The sequence below is a fragment of the Eulemur rufifrons genome, chromosome 30, assembly GCF_041146395.1.
Source record: "Eulemur rufifrons isolate Redbay chromosome 30, OSU_ERuf_1, whole genome shotgun sequence".
In the NCBI taxonomy this organism is placed as follows: Eukaryota; Metazoa; Chordata; class Mammalia; order Primates; family Lemuridae; genus Eulemur; species Eulemur rufifrons.
This window is the reverse complement of record NC_091012.1, coordinates 111,572,609-111,593,133: the sequence shown is the minus strand read 5'-3', so window position 1 is coordinate 111,593,133 and position 20,525 is coordinate 111,572,609.

Below are 20,525 nucleotides of genomic sequence, written 5' to 3'. Positions count from 1 at the left end.
AGTGCTAAGATTACAGGCGTGAGCCACTGCGCCCGGCCTCCATCAGAATTTTGATACCATTTTAACTGGTGAAGTTATGTGGAAGAAAAAGACATTCTCAGCTCCAATTGACTCATTATCATGGACTTTTGTTGATTAAGGAAAAGCACTTCAAACCACCAGCCCTGTTCCACAGAGGCAGCATATTTGGAACCTAATACTCTTCTATATAACTTGTTATATTGCTTAATTCAATCCATAATTGGGAAATAGTCAGAGATATTTAATTCATTCTGTGCTCTTGGGCCCAGAATGCAAATGATTTTTCTCAGAAATTTGAAAAAAACTAGAAATTTATAAAATGTGTGTTTTCATGTTTAAGGAAAATATGAAATTATGTCTTTTGGGGTTGAGAGTGAATTTCCATAGAATTCAGAATACCTGGGTATTCTTATTGATGGCAGGACAAAGTATAAGTCCTGGGACATTACAGCTATCAGGAGGAGCCCTCATCCAATGATGAGTGGGAATTGGTTTATGAGTACTCCAGCTCTCCAGCTCCTCAGATTGGATAACTCTGAGGTGCATGTTCTACTACATCGTGGGCCAGCACTACGTCTGTAAGGGTCAAGATAGTAAATATTTTAGGCTTTTCAAGCCATACGATCTCTGTTGCAATTAACTCTGCTGTTGTACAGCAAAAATAGCCATAAAAAATTGGTAAATGAATGAGCATTGCTGTGTTTGAATAAAACTTTATTTATGGATACTGCAATTTGATTTTAATATAATTTTTATGTGTCACAAAATATTCTTTTGATATTTTTAAATCATACAAACCATTCTTCATTTACAAGCTCTACAAAACCAGGCTGGATTTGGCCCACAGGTTGTAGTTTGCCAACCCCCTGTTCTATGTTATCTCTTGAAGTTTCCCTGAGGATCTACCATGGTATCTTGCTGGAAAACCTGTTACATTGCTTTGCTCCCCATCCCTGACTCACTTCCCCATTCACCTAATGGTGTTCCCTGGAATCACCTCCCAAACAAGCTACTTGCATTTGGATACTTGTCTTGAGGTTTCCTTCTGGGGGAAACAAAACTAAGACAACCAGCTTGGCTGATTAATCACTGAATTGAATGTTTGTTGCTTGGCATGATGAAGACAGACTCCAGGAAAAAGTCCTGGACTCCAAAGAGTAGATTCAATAAAAGGCTCTTTCCAGTATAGTCATGTATTGCTTAACAATGGGGATACATTCTACGAAATGTATCATTATATGATTTTGTCATTGTGTGAACATCATAGAGTGCACATACACAAACCTAGATGGTACAACCTTTTACACACCTAGGCTACATGGTATAGTCAATTGCTTCTAGTCTGCAAACCTGTACAGATTTTTACTATACTGAATACTGTAGGCAATTGTAACACAATGGTAAGTATTTGTGTATCTAAACATAGAAAAGGTACAGTAAAAATATCGTATAAAAGATAAAAAATGGCACACCTGTATAGGGCACCTGCCATGAATGGAGCTTGCAGGACTGGAAGTTGCTCTGGATGAGTCAGTGAGTGAGTGGTGAGTGAACATGAAGGCCTAGGACATTACTGTACACTACTGCAGACTTTATAAATGCTGTGTACTTAAGCTACACTGAATTCATAAAAATATTTTTCTTCAATAATAAATTAAACTTAGCTTGCTGTAACTTTTTAAAAAACTTTTTGACTCTTGTAATAACACTTAGCTTAAAACACAAACACATTGCACAGCTGTATAAAAATACTTTCTTTCTTTATATTTTTATTCTATAAGCTTTTTTCAATTTATACATTTTTATTCATTTATTTTACTTTTAAACTGTTTTGTTCAAAACAAAGATACAAGCACACACATTGACCTAGGCCTACACAGGGTCAGGGTCATCAACATCACTGTCTTCTACCTCATCTTGTCCCACTGAAAAGTCTTCAGGGGTAATAACATGCATGGAGCTGTCATCTCCTATAACAGTGCCTTCTTGTGGAACAGCTCCTGAAGGACCTGCCTGAGGCTATTTTACAGTTAATCTTTTTTTAATAAGTATTATCAGTAATACACTCTAAAAAGCATAGCACAGTAAATGCATAAATCAGTAACAATCATTTATTAGCATTATCAAATATTACATACTGTGCATGATTGTATTGTTATAATTTTATATGACTGTCAGTGAAGTAGGTTTCTTTACAGCAGCAGCACCACAAACATGTGAGCAATGCGTTGTGCTTTGACCATATGACAGCTACGATGCCGCTATGTTACTAGGCACACATCATAGAAAATTTTTAGCTCCATTATAATCTTATAGGGCCATTGTCATATATGCGGGCCCTCACTGACTGAAACATCCATATGTAGCATATGGCTATGTATTCTCAGGCTCACAATGTAATAGGTTAAAGGAATAACCTTTACCATTCCAATCTTCTTGCACCCTAGGTAAAACTGAGAGTGTTAATACCTGCAATGAGCCCAAAGCAGCCATTTCATCTTCTTGGATCCATCACTCTCAAACTCTCACGCTGGGCTTATCAGTAGTGAGGACATAAAGGTTCCTCACCACAGCAGGTGTTGGTGACTCAGAGTCAACAGAGCCATGTAACAGTCCACAGGAATCCAGGGGCGTTGGGCGTGATGATAACCATTGCAGCAATCTCTGTAGCCATGGGGATTTATGAAATGTGTTTTCTTCCCAAAGCTCCCTGCAAATAACCAAAGGACTAAATTATTTCTAGATCAAGAACAGCAGGTGGGTAGATGGGGCATTCATTTTTTGGTCCCATCTCGCTCATTTTCTATAGTAATTGCTTTCTCTGCAAATTGAAAAAGCTTTCCTCACCCTGTTCTCTGCTGTTCCAGATGGCTGTACCCTCTCAACCTGGCAGGTGCCCGCCTGTTGGCAGTGAGGCTGTGAACTTACTAAGTGCAGCATTTTCTAATCTTTAGACACAAATGAAGCGATGTAGATTTTTCTAGTAATGATAGGCTTTTCTGATGAAAAGATAGACCATGACATGTGGACAACAATAAATTATGAAGCCATCTCAAGCTCTAAAGTACCAGGGACTTGGGTGTTGCTGAAGAATTGATTAATAGAGGCTGATTTCCTCTAGTCCTACTTAGTATGCAACATACAACACAAATATAATTGTAAGCTTAAAAGAAAAAAAAAGCTGACAATACAGAACCAGCTCTGGGGTATTTACAAGTTCTAACAAAATCCTTCCAGAATGTGTTTTAATTGGGTTTCTATTAGCAAGTCTAATCCACTGGGACTCCCTAATCACTAAGGTAAGTCTTAACTCCCTTTCATCATTATTCTCCTTCAGCCCAAAATAGAAAGAAAGAAATTCTCTTTAGGGTGTGAATTTTAACTCGAGTGTGAGTCCAGCAAAATAAGCTATCACTGGTTCTTCCCAAGCCTAACCCTCTAGAGGGCTTGATTTTAAAATTCAAATATGGGGAGATTATTTATCAGTGTGGTTTTGGCAGTGACATAATTGCCCCTTAAAATAAACAAGTTGGCAGCCTTGCAAAAGAGGAAATGATTCTTATTTATTTATTTATGGGAATTAGATTCTGCAAACAAATCCCTCTGACCACTGGGGTTTAAAAATGCTGTAATGCTGTATGGTTGTTTAAATGAAAAAGCAACATGAAGCCAGCGAATGTCCATGGTCTCAGGGTGTGAGAAATGTAGTCATAGTAATAAAAACCAAAGTGCCAGGGAGTAGCAAACCAATGCCCAGATCTATAAGCCTTCTGAAATTTCTAGTCTAGTTTCCACATTCCTGCTTGAACAACACCTTCTTCTTGATCAGACACACAAAGGCCTGTGTTTCTGTGGTGTAGTAGGATACAGCTGGGGTAGAGTAGGGTGAGAACTGGCTCAGGTATGGGACACCCAGGTTATCTTTCTGCCTATAACAGTTTCTGGGACTATATGCTGTAGGCAAAGGCAGAGGAGAGAGAAGAGCTATTTCTTAACATCACTTAGCTGCCAAGCCCTGGCATTCTTTCACCAAATTGCATAACCAGAGACAGCAGGTATATTTCAAAAGCACAGGGACCACCACCCCACCTCCCCAACACACACACACACACACACACACACACACACGCTCCTCATCTAGGTCTCCCTCCAGGCCCACTACATCAAATACACTCCTATCAGCTTTTTAATACTGGAAAATTCACAATTAGAATTTTATTCCTTCAATGTAAGGTAGTATGCATATAATCCTGGGATATATAACATCCTAAGCCCTTCACTTTTGAATTCAAATAAACCCACAGTGTTTGTTGTAATTAACTCCTTCAAAATAGTTATGCAATTAAAAGGAATAAGCTCTATTAATCATTTCTCCTTTACTGTATACAGGTAATGGGAGGAATAGGCAAAGAAGGAAGCAGGAAGGGGAGACTGTGCAATCTACATAAGGATCAGATCGACAGAGACAAAAACTGTCATTATTTTACTCAACCCAACATCTAATTGGCATAAAGAAGGCTCTACACAGGTGTTCACTCTTTATAAATTATAAGGCATACTCTTTTCTATGAATGAAATATATAATAAAATAAAATTTAAAAATTTTAAAATTCAGGTCAAGTACCCTGTCTAGGAAGCTGGGAAAGAAATTCATCAGAAAACTCTTCTTGATTTCATCCATTTGGCCAACAGAGATATTGTTATATGGCATTTCTCCAAGTTCCCAAGCTTATTTATATCACTTTGCTATCCTCATAACATCTGTGCTCTTAGGAGAGTAGTAATAAACTTAACTGAGTATTTTTTCTGTTTAGCCAGGAGAAGATGCATAAAAACATGGAAACATAAAAAATGTCATAATGTGATAGTATAGTGAAAGTGTAACACTCATAAACAGAGTATAAGTTGGTGGAAAAATCTGGCCATTTTACCAAAATGTATCATGTGATATAATTTAAAGTAGCAATACATTTCCCAGAAAGTTATTATATAGCAGCATCCTAACAAACAAGTGAACCAAGATATAAGACTAGTGCAACCCCTGCGGAAAACAATATGGAAATACCTTAAACAGATTCGAGTAGACCTACCATTCGATCCAGCAATCCCATTATTGGGCATCTACCCAGAAGAACAAAAGTCATTCTATAAAAATGACATCTGCACCCAAATGTTTATAGCAGCACAATTCACAATTGCAAAGATGTGGAAACAACCCAAATGCCCATCAATTCATGAATGGATTAGCAAAATGTGGTATATGTATACCATGGAATATTACTCAGCTATTAGAAATAATGGCGATATGGCATCTCTTTGGTTCTCCTGGAGAGAGTTGGAACCCATTCTATTAAGTGAAGTATCCCAAGAATGGAAAAATAAGCACCACATGTACTCACCAGCAAACTGGTTTCCCTGATCATCACCTAAGTGCACATTTGGGAATAACACCAATTGGGTATCGGACAGAGGTGGGGACTGGGGGAAGGGATGGGGGTATACCTACTTGATGAGTGCGATGTGCACTGCCTGGGGAATGGACACGCTTGAAGTTCTGACTGGGGGGGATGGGGTGGGGGGAGGGGATGGGCGCATACCTACATGATGAGTGCGATGTGCACTGTCTAGGGAATGGACACACTTGAAGCTCAGACTCGGGGGAATGGGGAGGCATGGGAAATATATATAACCTGAACTTTTGTACCCCCATAATGAGCTGAAATAAAAAAAAAGATATGAAAATATTCATTGTAGCATTACAAATGTTGGAAACGCCCTAAATGTTCATTAGTAGGTGAAATAAATTATGGCTTATTCACACAATGGAATATTATGCAACCACTAAAATGAATTAAATAAGTTTATGTGTCCTGATATAGAGGTACACAAGATATTTTATTTAGTAAACTGTATGCATATTATCATGCATATATATTTTACATGGAAAATGGACAGGTACTTTTTTCTGTAGTTACCACTTTGGAAAGGGATGTTGGCAAGGGAAAAATTTTACTTTTCATTTCATAGTCTTCTGAACTATTTGAACTTTCTTTTTGGAAGTGACCATTACTTCCGTAAGACAATACTAACAAAATGAAAGAAAAAAAGGGGAAAAAGAGAAAAGCAAATTGTCCTTTTTGAAGCATACCTAAGTGTTATTTTGGTCTACGTTCTCTCTTGGACAATGGTCACACTAGGTTACAGGAGGTTGGCATTACCTTCCCCAGTGTGCACTGAACATCAGTGTCTCTGTATGTATTATAGATTCATTGCCATTAACTGATATTTATATTATTTGAATCAGTGTAAATAGCTCATAGTACTTCTTGGGGTAACAAGTTTCATAAGTTTATCGCCCTGACTTCACAGCTCTATCAAGGGTGCAGAAAAGAGAGGGATCTAAATATAGTCCTTTCGATTGTCAAGAGCTGTTTTCCAGGTGCAGGATTATAAAAGCTTGATGAGTAAGTCAGTGTTCATCCCTCAATGTCTTTCAAAAATGTAGATAGTCTTTGACTCTATCTCTTACTCGACTTTGCCTTTCCAAGCAGAAGAATCACAAATCTTTTCATCTGCCTTCAGATAGAGAGAGCCCTTGTTTGTCCAGTCATTTTGGCTGCCCTTCTCTGGGAACTTTCCAACTCCAATATGAATTTTTAAGAGGTTTTAGAATCAGAATTGCAAATGGTTTTCTCAGCATGGTTGTGCGGGGATTTTATACAGTGTTTTGTTTCCACTGCCTTTTTTCTTGACAAGTCCCACTGCTTGGCCAGCTTTTTGGAACAAGTTATCCAACTCCTTTTAGCCATTCTTTTCCTTCTGCAAGACACCAACATGTCCAGGTGAAAATGGAAAATGTTCAGATGATTCTAAATCATAAAATCCCAGAATGGAACTCGAGGGGTCATTAGATATAATCTTGTCCAAGCCTTCCCATTTTATAAATGGGGGAAACTGAGGCCCAGAAAGGTTAGGCAGTGACTCCAACTTTAATCTCCCAACTTCCATGTCAGCCCCCTCTCCACCATATCTGTGTGCAGGAGAGATAAAAATATTTATTAGCTGGATATAGCACAGGCACTGGACTGAAGACCCACCTGAGTGTTGGGGCAGGGTCCTGAAGGCAGCCAGATACGGTGGGCAATAGCTCTTTATTTTCTGGGTCAAGGAGTGGTCTGTGGGGTGCTGGGGAAGGGCAGAGGTAGCTTAAATGGCAGGTGGGGGGGTGGCTTGTGGAACTCAGAGCAGCATCTCTTGACCAACCAAGTATTTCAATATATTAATGACTGGGACAGTCATTCCAGTGTGTCCCAGTTGTATAGCAGTTGTGTCTATATGGTGTTTTGGTCTAATTTGGATAAAACTTAGGTATACTTTTTTTTTTATTTGTATGCTTTAATGTGTGAAGACTCAAAGGCTCTGGAAAAACGATGTGCTTTAAATCTTTCCAAATTTAGACATCATGAAAATGGCTTCCAGATACTCTGAACATTAGACATAATTAACCAAAGTCTAAGGGTCTCACACATCCAGTGGCATTAGAGTACATCAGGCTTTTAATATCACTCATAAAAATGAAATCCTTAAATTGCAAAATAGATGCATCTGCACAGAAATATGAGTCTCTAAAAATGCATGAGCGGCTGCTTATCCATCTTTAAAGAAAAATGAGTCACAGTAATGTTTCCCTCTGTGCAAAAGATTTTAAATTGTGATTTATGCAGTTTAAAAGCAGCTAAGTAGCCCTTGTCAGTAAGACTATCATGAGAGATGGTTTGATGGAGACCATTTTGGACAAATTACCTAATCAACTCAATTCCCCTTCCTCAGAGCAGAAAAATAAGGAACACCCAATCCCAGGAATGGATGTGTGCACGTGTGTTTGTGTGTGTGTGTGTGTGTGTGTGTGTGTGTGTTTATGAAGAGGTTCTTTGTTCTCTCATTCTGTTTTCCTCTCTCCAGCTCCTCAGGAGTTACTGCATAAAACACAGCATATGTGAAAACTAAATAATAGGATGTACAGAAATGTTTCTTCCCCCACCCCGCCTAAGAGCAAAACATCTCTCTCACAGCTTGAAATCCCAACATTCCATCCTGCCTTTAAGAGTCCCCAAATAAAACAAAATTATTCCTGCAAAGCCTCAAATACTTCTTTCTCTTTTCCTCCATAGAAAAATAGGATTTAGGTTCTCACAAAAATTTATTTTCTCATCTAAGTATTTAACAGATCTTTCAAAAATATCAAAAGTTAAATTACATTTTGTCCCACTGTTAGAGAAATAGTCTTTATTGAAAATAAAGACTTCATGAATAGAGGTATAGAAGAGGCTCAGTGAAATATCTGGTGAATGTTGGATGAATGAAAAAATTAATATGTATATCAATTAGACCTCAACAAAGCTGTATGAAAATTAAGTCATAGGAACATAAATATTTGAACAAAGGACTTCCGATGCCAAATTCTGTATGATTTAGGGTTCACTCAGAGAAGCAAAACCACTACACACAAATGCATGTGCACACACACAAAGGGATTTGACCTCACCCAATTGTGGAAACTGGTTAAACAGTCTCTGTAAGGTTGTTATCTTTGTTTGTGATGCTGGAGCTTAAAGTCCACAGGGCAGGCAGTGGGGGAAGGGAGGATGGATATGATATGAGGGAAAGCAAGAATGAGCTGGAGCTCACAAGCACGAGCTAAAGACAAGGATGGATTGAAATCCCTGTTAGTTCTTGTTGCCTCTGACCTTAGTAGTATGATTGTCCTGTAGAGACTGGGGAGCCTTCATCACAGAGCTAAACCCACACGCCCAACCCAGGAGTAGAAGCAGGTGAAAGAGGAGCCAGGGGAAAGTGGAACAGTTAAAGCACAGCTGCTGTCTCACTCCAACGAGGTGAGTTAGCACATCAGTGACAATGTGTGTGAGTTACAAAATGGCTGTTGTTCTCTTCTGCCCTCCAAATCTCACATAATAATCTCTCTCGTGGCCCACCCTAACCAGAAACATATAGGAAATAGATAGCTAAAAAAATATAGTTCAGCCTTGCCAAGTTGACACATTGCAAAAACAGGAGAGAAGTGTTAACACATTTCTGAGAACCAGTTCCTCAAAAAGTAGGACTGAAGGTCTTTTCCCAGCAGAGCATAGAAGAAGGCAAACGTGCTATTTGATATAAGGAGAGGTAAGAAGTAATATACTTGGTTGGTATATTACCTCTCCTTTCATTCATTAAAAATGTGCATTGACTATTTACTCTGTGTTAGGCCCTATAATAATTTATACTTTCCAAAGATGGCTACAACAATATATCCCTGCCAACATGTTCATCTTACATTGTGATGTTGAAACTTCTGTATCAAGATATGTGGTCTATGATAATTCCTCTTATGTCTGTATAGGACTGTGACTATGGCAGAAGGGATGCTACATGACTTCTGAGGCTACTTCATAAAGATTATTAATTTCCACTGGGCTCTCTATCTTTCTGGAGATTCTCATCATTGACCAAGTCCCCCTGTTATGAAGAAGCCCAATCCACATGGAGAAGTCACATGTAGATGTCCCAGTTGATATTTTCAGCTATGATCTCAGCATCACCCAGCCAGCATCAATCACTAAACACATTAAGTCTTTAACTATACTCCCTCATCAAAATTGTTGACAAATGGAGCAGAGAGATGAGCTGTCACACTGAGTCTTGCCCAAATTACAAATTTGTGAGAAAAATAAATATTGTTATAATTATCTAAATCCTTTTACTTTAATACTGGGTTGATTGGCTCAAAGCTAAGTTTTTAGTCAATACTTTTGTATAAATAATTTTCTTTAAATTTTTAATCTTGAGATAATTGTAGATTTGCATGCAGTTGTAAGATGCAATACAGAGAGATCCCATATACTCTTTACCTAATTTCCTTCAATGATAACATCTTTCTTAACTATAGTACACCATCACAACCAGGAAATTGACATTGATATGATACAATCCATCATTCTTATTTAGGTTTCACCAGTTTTACATGCGCTCATTAGAGAGAGTGTGTGTGTGTGTTTGTTTAGTTCTACGCAATTTTATCATGTGTAGTTCGTGACCACCACTATAGTCAAGATACAGAACAGTTCTATTACAAGGAATTCTTTATGCGTCCTTTATAGCCACAGCCACTCCCCTCCTACAACCACCACCCCTCAACCTCTGGCAACCATTACTCTATTTTCCATTTCTGTGATTTTGTCATTTCAAGAATTATATAAATGAAGGCTGGGTGCAGTGGCTCAAGCCTATAATCCCAGCAACTCAGGAGGCTGAGGTGAGAGCACTGCTTGAGGCCAGGAGTTTGAGACCAGCCTCAGCAACATAGCAAGACCCCATTTCTAAATAAATAAATAAATAAATAAATGAAATGGTTAAAATGGTAATTTCCTTTTTTTTATTTTTTTATTTCAGCATATTATGGGGGTACAAATGTTTATAATGTTTAGGTTATGTATATTGCCTTTGCCCCACCCAAGTCAGAGCTTGAAGCATGTCCATTCCCCAGACGGTGTGCACTGCACCCATTAGGTGTGTCTATACCCATCCCCTCCTTCCCCCTCCCACCTGCCCCACACCTGATGAATGTTACTGCTGTATGTGCACTTAAGTGTTTATCAGTTAACACCAATTTGATGGTGAGTACATGTGGTGCTTGTTTTTCCATTCTTGGGATACTTCACTTAGCAGAATGGGTTCCATCTCCACCCAGGATAATACAACAGGTGCTAGATCACCATTATTTTTTGTGGCTGAGTAGAACTCCATGGTGTACATTTACCACATTTTATTAATCCACTCATGTACAGATCAGCACCTGGGTTGTTTCCACATCTTTGCAACTGTGAATTGTGCTGCTATAAACATCAAAGTGCAGATGTCTCTTTTATATAATGTCTTTTGTTCCTTTGGGTAAGTACCCAGTAGTAGGATTGCTGGATCAAATGGTAGTTCTACTGGTAGCTCTTTTTGGTATCTCCACACAACTTTCCATAGAGGTTGTGCTAGTTTGCAGTCCCACCAGCAGTGTATGAGTGTTCCGATCTCTCTGCATCCACTCCAAAATTTGTTGTTTGGGGACTTTTTGATAAAAAAACATTCTCACTGGAGTTAAGTGATATCTTATTGTGGTTTTGATTTGCATCCACCTGATGATTAGAGATGTTGAGCATTTTTTCATATGTTTGTTGGCCATTAATCTATCTTCTTTTGAAAAGTTTCTGTTCATGTCCTTTGCCCACTTTTTGATAGGGTTGTTTAATTTTTTCTTGCTGATTTTCCTGACTTCTATATAGATTCTAGTTATCAGCCCTTTATTGGAAGAATATTATATAAATGAAGTTGAAATCACACAGTGTGTAAACTTTCTAGATCATCTTTTTGTACTCAGCATAATTCCCTGAAGATCCATCCAAGTTGTTGCATATACTGATAGAATATTCCTTTTTATAGCCGAGTAGTATTTCCTGGTACAGATGTACCACAGTTGTTTAAGTGTTCATTCATTAAAGAGCATCTGGATTGTTTCAAGTTTTGGGATATTATAAATAAAGCTCTATGAACAATCATGTACAGTTTTTTGTTGTGAACATAAGTTTTCATTTCTCTGGGATAAATGACCAAGAGTGAAATTGCTGGGTTGTATGATAAGCATGTGTTTAGTTTTGTAAGAAACTGTCATACTCTTCCAGAGTGGTGGGAACATTTTACATTCCCATCAGCAATGTATGAGTGATCCAGTTTTTCTGCATCATCACCAGCATTTGGTGTTATCATTATTTTTTATTTTAGCTATCCTGCTAGGTATGTAGTGATATAATAACATTTTTTAGTAATATGACTTGACCAGATGGGCATGATCTCTTTTCCTTTTTGTTTCCGCAAGGATCTTATTTTCTTCAGAGCTTCTAGGCCTAGGGTCTTCCAAGAAACTTCTCAACCATATCAAATGGCGAGGGGAACTCTTACTTTTTTTTATACCACCTCTTCCTCTTTGACCATCCTCCATATAATGGAGAAAAGAATGAGTTATTTGGGGTCTGTAGCTAATGGCTGGCTTTCCTTTCTTAGAAATCACTCCTAAAAGATATGCAGAGGCAGAATGCACTTTGTTCCAAAAAAGATTTAAATAAATTTTCTGTAAGATATTTTAAGTAAATGAGAAATTTAAGATAAAAAAAGATAAGGATAGGGAAAAGATTAAATATAAAGTTAAATATATAAAATGCATTAGATCTCTTGCAATTGAGTCAAAAATATGTCTGTACATTTGTAGAGTTAAGAGGCAGATGTGGTAAGTTATCTAATTCACAACACTTACAGAGAAAGAATAAATCAGTTTCTCAGAGAAGCCAGCCTGATTCTGAGCCCAGAGCAGAAATTCTCCCATGTCTATCTACAGAAGCCATGTAGTTAAGTGAGTGAAGCAGATTGGGAATAAGACAATAGGGAGTGGGGATTAGGGCTTTGTTAAACTGGAAAGCACATATATAGTCCAAAAGGGCAGTTACTACCCAGCCTCAGCCAATATTGCTGAGAGGAAAGTGTAGGTCCAGTGTTGCGAGATTTGAGTTATTTCAACTTTTAATGTATTAGTAACTATATCAGTTAAAATACTAACTGAACAAATCACTTTTGCAGTCCAGAGTTGGTCTACTACTGAGAGTTTAAAACCTCTGGCCTTAAAGACTAGGCAAGAACATCTCTCTCAGCTTACCTTTGGGTAAATATTGAATGCCACTGAGTTGATGGCTATGCTTCCTGACTTGTGTGGTTGGTCATATGTGGTACTATAGGCTTTCATAGTCACCCAACAGTAATACAAATATGAACAAAAGACTTGAACAGCCACTTCACAAAAGAAGATATCCAGATTGCCAATAAACATATGAAAAGATGCTCAACATTATTAGTCATTAGGGAAATATAAATTAAAACCACAATGAGATAAAACTATATACCCACCAGAATGGCAAATATCAAAAACACCCACTTAAATGTGGATGAAGATGTGTAGCAACTGGAATGCTCATCCATTGCTGGTAGGAATATGAAATTATACATCCTTGTTGTTTCTAATAAAATTTAACATATTCCTTCCTCATGACCTAGCAATTCATCTTCTAAGTATATATTAACCAAAAGAAATGAATGTATATATCCACAGAAATAATTGGACAAGAATGTTCAGAGCAGCTTTATTCAAACTAGCTGTTAACTGAAAGCATCCTAAGTGTCCATCAACAGAAAAATGAGCAAACAAAAACTTTAGAGTATATTCATACAATGAATGAGCAATAAAAAGAACTAATTAGGATGCATCCAACAACATAGATTAATCTCAAAAACATTAGGTTGAATGAAAGGAGCCACACACAAGAGTACTTACTGTATGATTCCATTTATATAAAGTTAAAGAACAAGCAAACTTATGGCAATTTAAAAACTGGTTGCCTCTATGGGTTGGGGACTTGATTAGAAATATTCAAAAAAATGAAAAGTTCAAGAACAAAACTTATGGTAATTTAAAAACCAGTTGCCTTTATGGGTGGGGAGATTGACTTTGGTTCTGGCAGATGGAAATGTTCTATGTCTTTAACTGAGTGATGGTTACATTGTGTATATCTTTGTCAAAATTCTCCAAACTGTATATATAAGATCTGTACACTTTACAGTGTGTCAATTATACCTCAGTGATATGCTAAAATAATAGCTGGGTCTTGGCAGAGAACTGAACAAAGTACTCCTGGCCTGGCCCAACCAACCTATCCAGCTCCACACAGGGAAGGAATGTCAGCCTCCTTGTTGGCATGTTGTACTTGGGTACATGTGCTGAGCCAGTTCCACACACAGATGGTAAAACATGCAAATTGAATGCCCGCGAGAGAAAATGCTTCTTTCCTCAGAAGATTCCTACCATACAGATGGGAAGTACATGCTAGTGTGAAGAAAATGACTTTGGGGTCAAATAATATTGATTCAAATTCTGACTCCCCAAATATTAGCTGGATGACTCTGAGCGAATTCTTTCACTATTCTAAGCCTCTTACTGCTTATCTATAAAATGGGTATAATAATACCTTCTTCAAAATATTGTCATGGAGATTGTCTATAAAGCCCTCACCTAACACAGTAACACACATGTAAGAAAGTAGTCAATGAACGGTGGCATTTCACTCTGTAGTCATATAGGGACTAAATGTCTGAACATCTAAAATCTCCTTAAAGATCCTTTCATATTCTAAGACTCCTAGGAGGAGTAACACACTGAGTTCTTAACACCTTAGTGTAAATTACCTTTAGCAAGAAATTACTTCCTCAGAGACAATCAAGGTAGGGAAAGTTATAGGGTAATTTACTTGAGGTGGATGTAGGGAAAAGTACTGCTAAAGGAGGATGTGTGTCACTTATGGCTTTCTGTTTTCAAATAACTGATAGAAGCTCTTCTTAACTGAAGGCAGAGGTGGCAGATCAGGCTTGGGCTTGCAGAAATCAAGGTCACTCTAGTGGCCATAGAATTCATAGCCACCGACTTAAAGCAGGACATAACTAATTACTGCATGACCTCCAATTGTTTCTTTACATCATTTCCTCAAGATTCAAAGTCTTAGGAGAGAGCATCAGATTAGTCAAGCGCAGATGAAAGTCTCCATCCTGGCTCTCAACGTTGACAAGGGAAGGAAAGACTGAATGCCTTCCATTTCCAAAGGGTGAGGCAGGAACCTGGAAATGCCTTACACCAAGACCACTCTAATGAGAGAGAGAGATAGTCCTTAAAAGAAAATTGGAGTACCCTTGGGAAGTAGCAGTGGATGCTAGGCAGCTGATGAACAAATGTCTACCAGGGAAAATACAGAACAGAGTAATGGAGGGCCAGAAAATGCCCTTTCCTCCTTCTTAGCAGATTCTTAAGTGACTTTCTATTTGGTATTCAATGACCTTTTTAGTGATCCCATTATTAAATTCATTTCAACAATAGCTCTAAGCAGCAGAGAGGGACTATAAATTTATTTCCTCATTAGTGACCTGTTCTTTCTCTTATTGTATTTCTTAACAGTCCAAGTGCTTTCTGTGGAGGTCAGCAAGAAGCCTAGAGCAAATATTTAAGAGCATCATTTGTGGTACATTTTTACACATAAAAGTTGAAAGATTAGAACAGCTTCTTGCACAAATTATAGGAAAGCAACTGTACTAGCAAATCATACACAGTAGTCATCAGAATATTAAAATACAGAGAAATTTCAATTTTAGTTTGTTTAAGTGTTGCCAAAATAAATATTTCACTTTCATAGAAATATTACCTTGGTGTTGTCCACTATAGCCTTCCAGGGAAAAGGGAGGCCAAAATATAAATTTGAAAATTATACCTAAAGTTTATTTTAATTTTTAGATTTTCCCATTTTTTTATATGTTTTTCTCAGCTTGAGAGAAACCATGTACTTCCATACTAAATTTTTTTTTGCATTCAGTATCAACTCTATCACAAAGATTTTTTAGTTTAGTTAATCTGTGTATGTGTGAGTGTGTGTATCATTTTTTAATACTCATTGTAACTGAAATGGTTTATTGCAAAATAAATGCATTATCAAACAATAAAATTGTTGTGGATTAGCATCATACAATAAAGACAAAACCACTGTAGCAAGAGCATTCAGGATAATCACTATATAAAGGGTTGGCAAACTATTGCCTGCAGACCAAATCTAGCCCACAACCCTTTTTTTTTGTTTTTTTTTTTTTTGAGACAGAGTCTCGCTTTGTTGCCTGGGCTAGAGTGAGTGCCGTGGCGTCAGCCTAGCTCACAGCAACCTCAAACTCCTGGGCTTAAGCGATCCTACTGCCTCAGCCTCCCGAGTAGCTGGGACACCCAGGCATGTGCCACCATGCCCGGCTAATTTTTTCTATATATATTTTAGTTGGCCAGATAATTTCTCTCTATTTTTAGTAGAGACAGGGTCTCGCTCTCACTCAGGCTGGTCTCAAACTCCTGACCTCGAGCGATCCACCCTTCTCGGCCTCCCAGAGTGCTAGGATTACAGGCGTGAGCCACCGTGCCCGGCCCAACACAACCCATTTTTGTAAATAAAGTTTTATTAGAACACAGGCACTTTCTTTCATTTATGAGTATTGTGTATGATTGCAACAGAGACCATATGACCCACAAAGCCTAAAATATTTACTATCTGGCACTTTAAAAAAATTTGCTGACCCCTGCTCTATCTACAACACAGCAGGGCTGGTCAGCCTCTATTTCCAGTACATATTTTATATTGACCTAATCCAGAGTTTCTCAACCTCAGCACTGTTGATATTTTGGGCTGGATAAGTCTTTGTTGTGGGGTAAATTGTCCTGTGCATTGTGGGATGTTTAGCAGCATTCATGATCTCTGCTCACTAGATGCCATTAGCACCCTCCCACTTTCAATGATCAAAAATGTGTATAGACAGTGCCAAATATCCTCTGGTGGGAAAAATAACCCCTGGTTGAAAATCACTGACCTAACCTATAATTTCCCACTGATCTCAAAAATTGAGACATGGCAGTGTCATGCAACTTGGGGCTGTGGCGTAATCCATAGGACAACAGGCCAGTACTCCAAGAGGCCAGCAGAAGCAAAGCAGTGTGGAGTGTTTTTCCCACCACCTTCCAAGGCTAGTGAGCATTAGGTGTCTCTAGTCACTGCTGAAGCACACACTATCACATCATTGAGTACCCTGTATTCTGTCCTTTGTTGGAAGGTTGTGTTAGTTCCTTTGTGTTTGGAAAAGGTCAGGAAATGAGGAATGGGTTATTGTTAATCATTTTTTAGATTTAACTACATGTTAAGGTGATAACTTCGTTCACTGCCTGTGTACTGTACACACTGCTACAGAAGATTATGGCAGAGGCCATAAGTATAAAATGGAGATCTAAACCATGTGAGAAGAGTGGGTAAATAAGCAATACATAATAAATCCACTACAAGATCTCTATCTTCCTAAGTCTTTGGATTCCTTCACCTATATCATACCAAGAAACCTTTAGCATCTCAACTTTTTTTACTCTGACCCCCTTGTTGAGTCCAGGTGAATAAACAATTAGAACCACATCCACATTCTTAAGGTACCACAATGAAATTAGAATCTCCTAGTGAGTGCTTCTTAAACCATGAATTTAGCTTGATCTAGTATGTTATCCTGCTTTTGTTGGTATAGCACCTATTGAACCGATTCTGATTCTTGCTAATATACATTAGTAAATTTACAATTTGCCAACTGAAGCCTGCCATAACCTGATTCTAATTTAGGTGTGGCAATAACCAGAAGTAGTGGGTTAAGATTGCAGTCCCCAATTCCTGGGCCACGGCCCTGTACCATCTGTGGCCTGTTAGGAAAACAGGGACATGCACCACCACCTGAACTCCACCTCCCCCCAATGCCTCCCTCCACCCCTGTCCATAGAAAAATTGTCTTCTATGAAACTGGTCCCTGGTTCCAAAAAGGCCAAAAAGGTTGGGGACCACTGGGTTAAGAAGTCAAGAGAATTCTTTCCCCTTTTCAAGGTAACACTCTCAGTAAGGTAGTTACAGGGTCTTCAAAGAATGAAGGACAGCCTCATCAACCAGGAGAGGAAGGAAGCTTCTATGGGTTTTGGAGTACTGAGTTATATGAGTCCTACCATATGTTCCCATTCCAATTCTTGGGATCCCACTCTCTCCAAATCCAAATATAACTTTTATGTAAAATATCTGGTAAACCAATGTTATTATGCAGCAGCCTAAGAAAATTTAAGTTGTGTTTTCAGCAATCTCAGCCAGTAGCTGGAAGTGATAAGATATTCCTTGAATAAAATCATAGAAATTTCACAAATTTTTGTTTTTGTCTTGATACAAGACATTAAGACTTTGAAGATGCTCTTCTGTTTTCTTTAAGCTGTCAAGTTCAGCTAGCAGCAGCTAGATTATACTGCAAATTTTGAATTCCTTAAGACTTTTATATTATTCTCTTAGGTTATTAAGTATGGAATGTCCAGTTCCCTTAAGTACTAAGCTTGACAGTTGATATCTCTGACATTTCACTTTGACACTTCTTTTTTTTTTTAATTATGAAGGTACATCCTGATTCTTTGAAATGAATGTTTTGGCTTATGATTATCTTTCAAAATTTTTTAAGAGCAATTTCTGTGAAACCATGGATAAGTCAAAAATACGTGTTATTTCTGAATTTTAACAGCTTTATTGAGATCTAATTTATATACCATAACATTCATTCATAATAAGTGTACAATTAAATGCTTTTCAGTAAATTTATGGTTTGCAAACATCACAAAAATCCAATTTTAGGACATTTCCCTTACCCCAATAAGACCCTTCATGTCCATTTTCAATCTTCATTCTTACACTCAGCCCCAGACAACCACTACCTAATTTCTCTCTCTATAGATCCACCTATTCTGAACATTTCATATAGATGGAATCATGCAATCTATAGTCTTCTGTGTCTGGGTTCTTTCACTTAGCAAAATGTTTTTGAGGTTCATCTGTGTTCTAGCCTGTATCAGTACTTTGTTCTGTTTAACTGCTGAATAAAATTCCACTGTATGAATATGCCACAATTTGTTTATCCCTTCTTCAGTTGATGGGCATTTGGATTGTTTCTGGGTTTTGACTATTATCATTAATACAGCTATGAACACTTGTATACAAGTCCTTGCATGAACATTGTTTTCATTTTTCTTGGATAGATACTTTCTCCAAAGTTGCTGTACCATGTTACACATGCACTACAGTGAATTAGGGATCCTATTTCTTTACATCTTCACTAGCACTTGTTAATGTCTGTCTTTTTATTGTAGCCATTCTTGTATGTGTGAACACACATCTCATTGTGGTTTTTATTTGCATTTCCCTAATGACTAATGATGTTGAGTATTTTTTCATGTACTTGTTAGCCATTTGTATGTCTTTTTTGGTGAAATATCTACTCCAATATTTTCCTCATTTTTAATTGGGTTATTTATCTTATCATTGAGTTTTAAGAGTTCTTTATATATTCCATATATAAGACTTGTATCAGATATATAATTTGCAAATACTTTCTCCCAATCTCTAAACTTTCTCCCCATTTGTAACCACAATTTTATGCTTTCAATAGTATAATTCTCACCAATTATTGGATTTTGTTCATGGAACATACCAAATTTGAAGAAAATTGGAATCAATGAGAAGGTGTGCTTTGGTAGAGCTCTATTTCTATGGTTTGAAGTTGAAAGGGCAATTGCAGCTGTCCAATAGCTAAAAATAATTTAATTACTTTAGCAAGTTTATAAAATAACATCTTGACCATCAACTTGCACCTGGAGAGAAAAATAAAGAAACAATATACAAGATGCCTAAATATGATCCTGAAAAACCAAATCAATACATTTAATACACATTTCTACCATTGGTTTAATTTCCAGTAGCATTGAAAATTGTTTTACCTTGATTATCTAGGAATTGGAAATCAAAATCTAAAAGCACATTTTCCAACCTGATAAACTGAGGTTTTTTTTTTATAAGCATTTTTACTTCAAAAGGAAGGTAATATTTGTAGATTTTAAGTTTATAAGTGAAATGTAAATCATTTTAACATTTTATCTGCATCTGGCTGATTTTATCAGTGTAAAATAAAGCAGGTGGCCCAATTCAGGCAAATGTTTATTGAGCAGCTGTTCAATGAGGCCCTGTGCTAGGTATGACAGGGAATATAGAGATGAGAATAATTGTTCCTTTGCGGTTTACTAAACAAGGTAACGAATTACCTAAGTGGGGAGATGTGCAGGACAATTTTGTATTATAAGAGTTGCTAATGATAAGCTCAATTCCACATTCTACTATAGAATAGAGAAACTGCATAAGAGGATATAAGAATGAAACTCTTTTTGTTTCAGTTTTGGCTGAGTTCCCAAAGACGGAGAATAAACAATAAATTCCAAATCCATTCACGTGCCAGAGTGAGGCACTGGACTTGCAAAGAGGATGGAGCAAAAGTAATGTTTTTTAATCCTCAGCACATTGTTTATCTTGAAGACACATAATTGGCTTCAGAGTGGCCACTCAGCTTCATATGAGCCTCTGGAGTTTGGGATACTGATGTCTGACACTCGCAGAGAGAAGTCCAGAGGGAAGTAACTGTGACTAATGCTGACTGTCTGACAGCAGAGTGAGGGATGATTGCATTGAAAGTGAGATGCACTTTCCTCCATATAGGACGGTGGAGCAAGGGTGCTTGGGTTTTCCCCTTGGCCAATGGAAGGATGGAGTTAGAACTCTGCCCTCGAGGATTTAATCCTTTCTGCTCCTCTATCTTAGAGTAGTGGTCCCCAGCCTTTTTGGCACCAGCGACAGGTTTCATGGAAGACAATTTTTCCACTGATGGGGAAGGGGGGGACTGTGGGGGTGGGGCGGAGTTCAGGAGGTGATGTGAGCGATGGGGAGCGGCTGTAAATA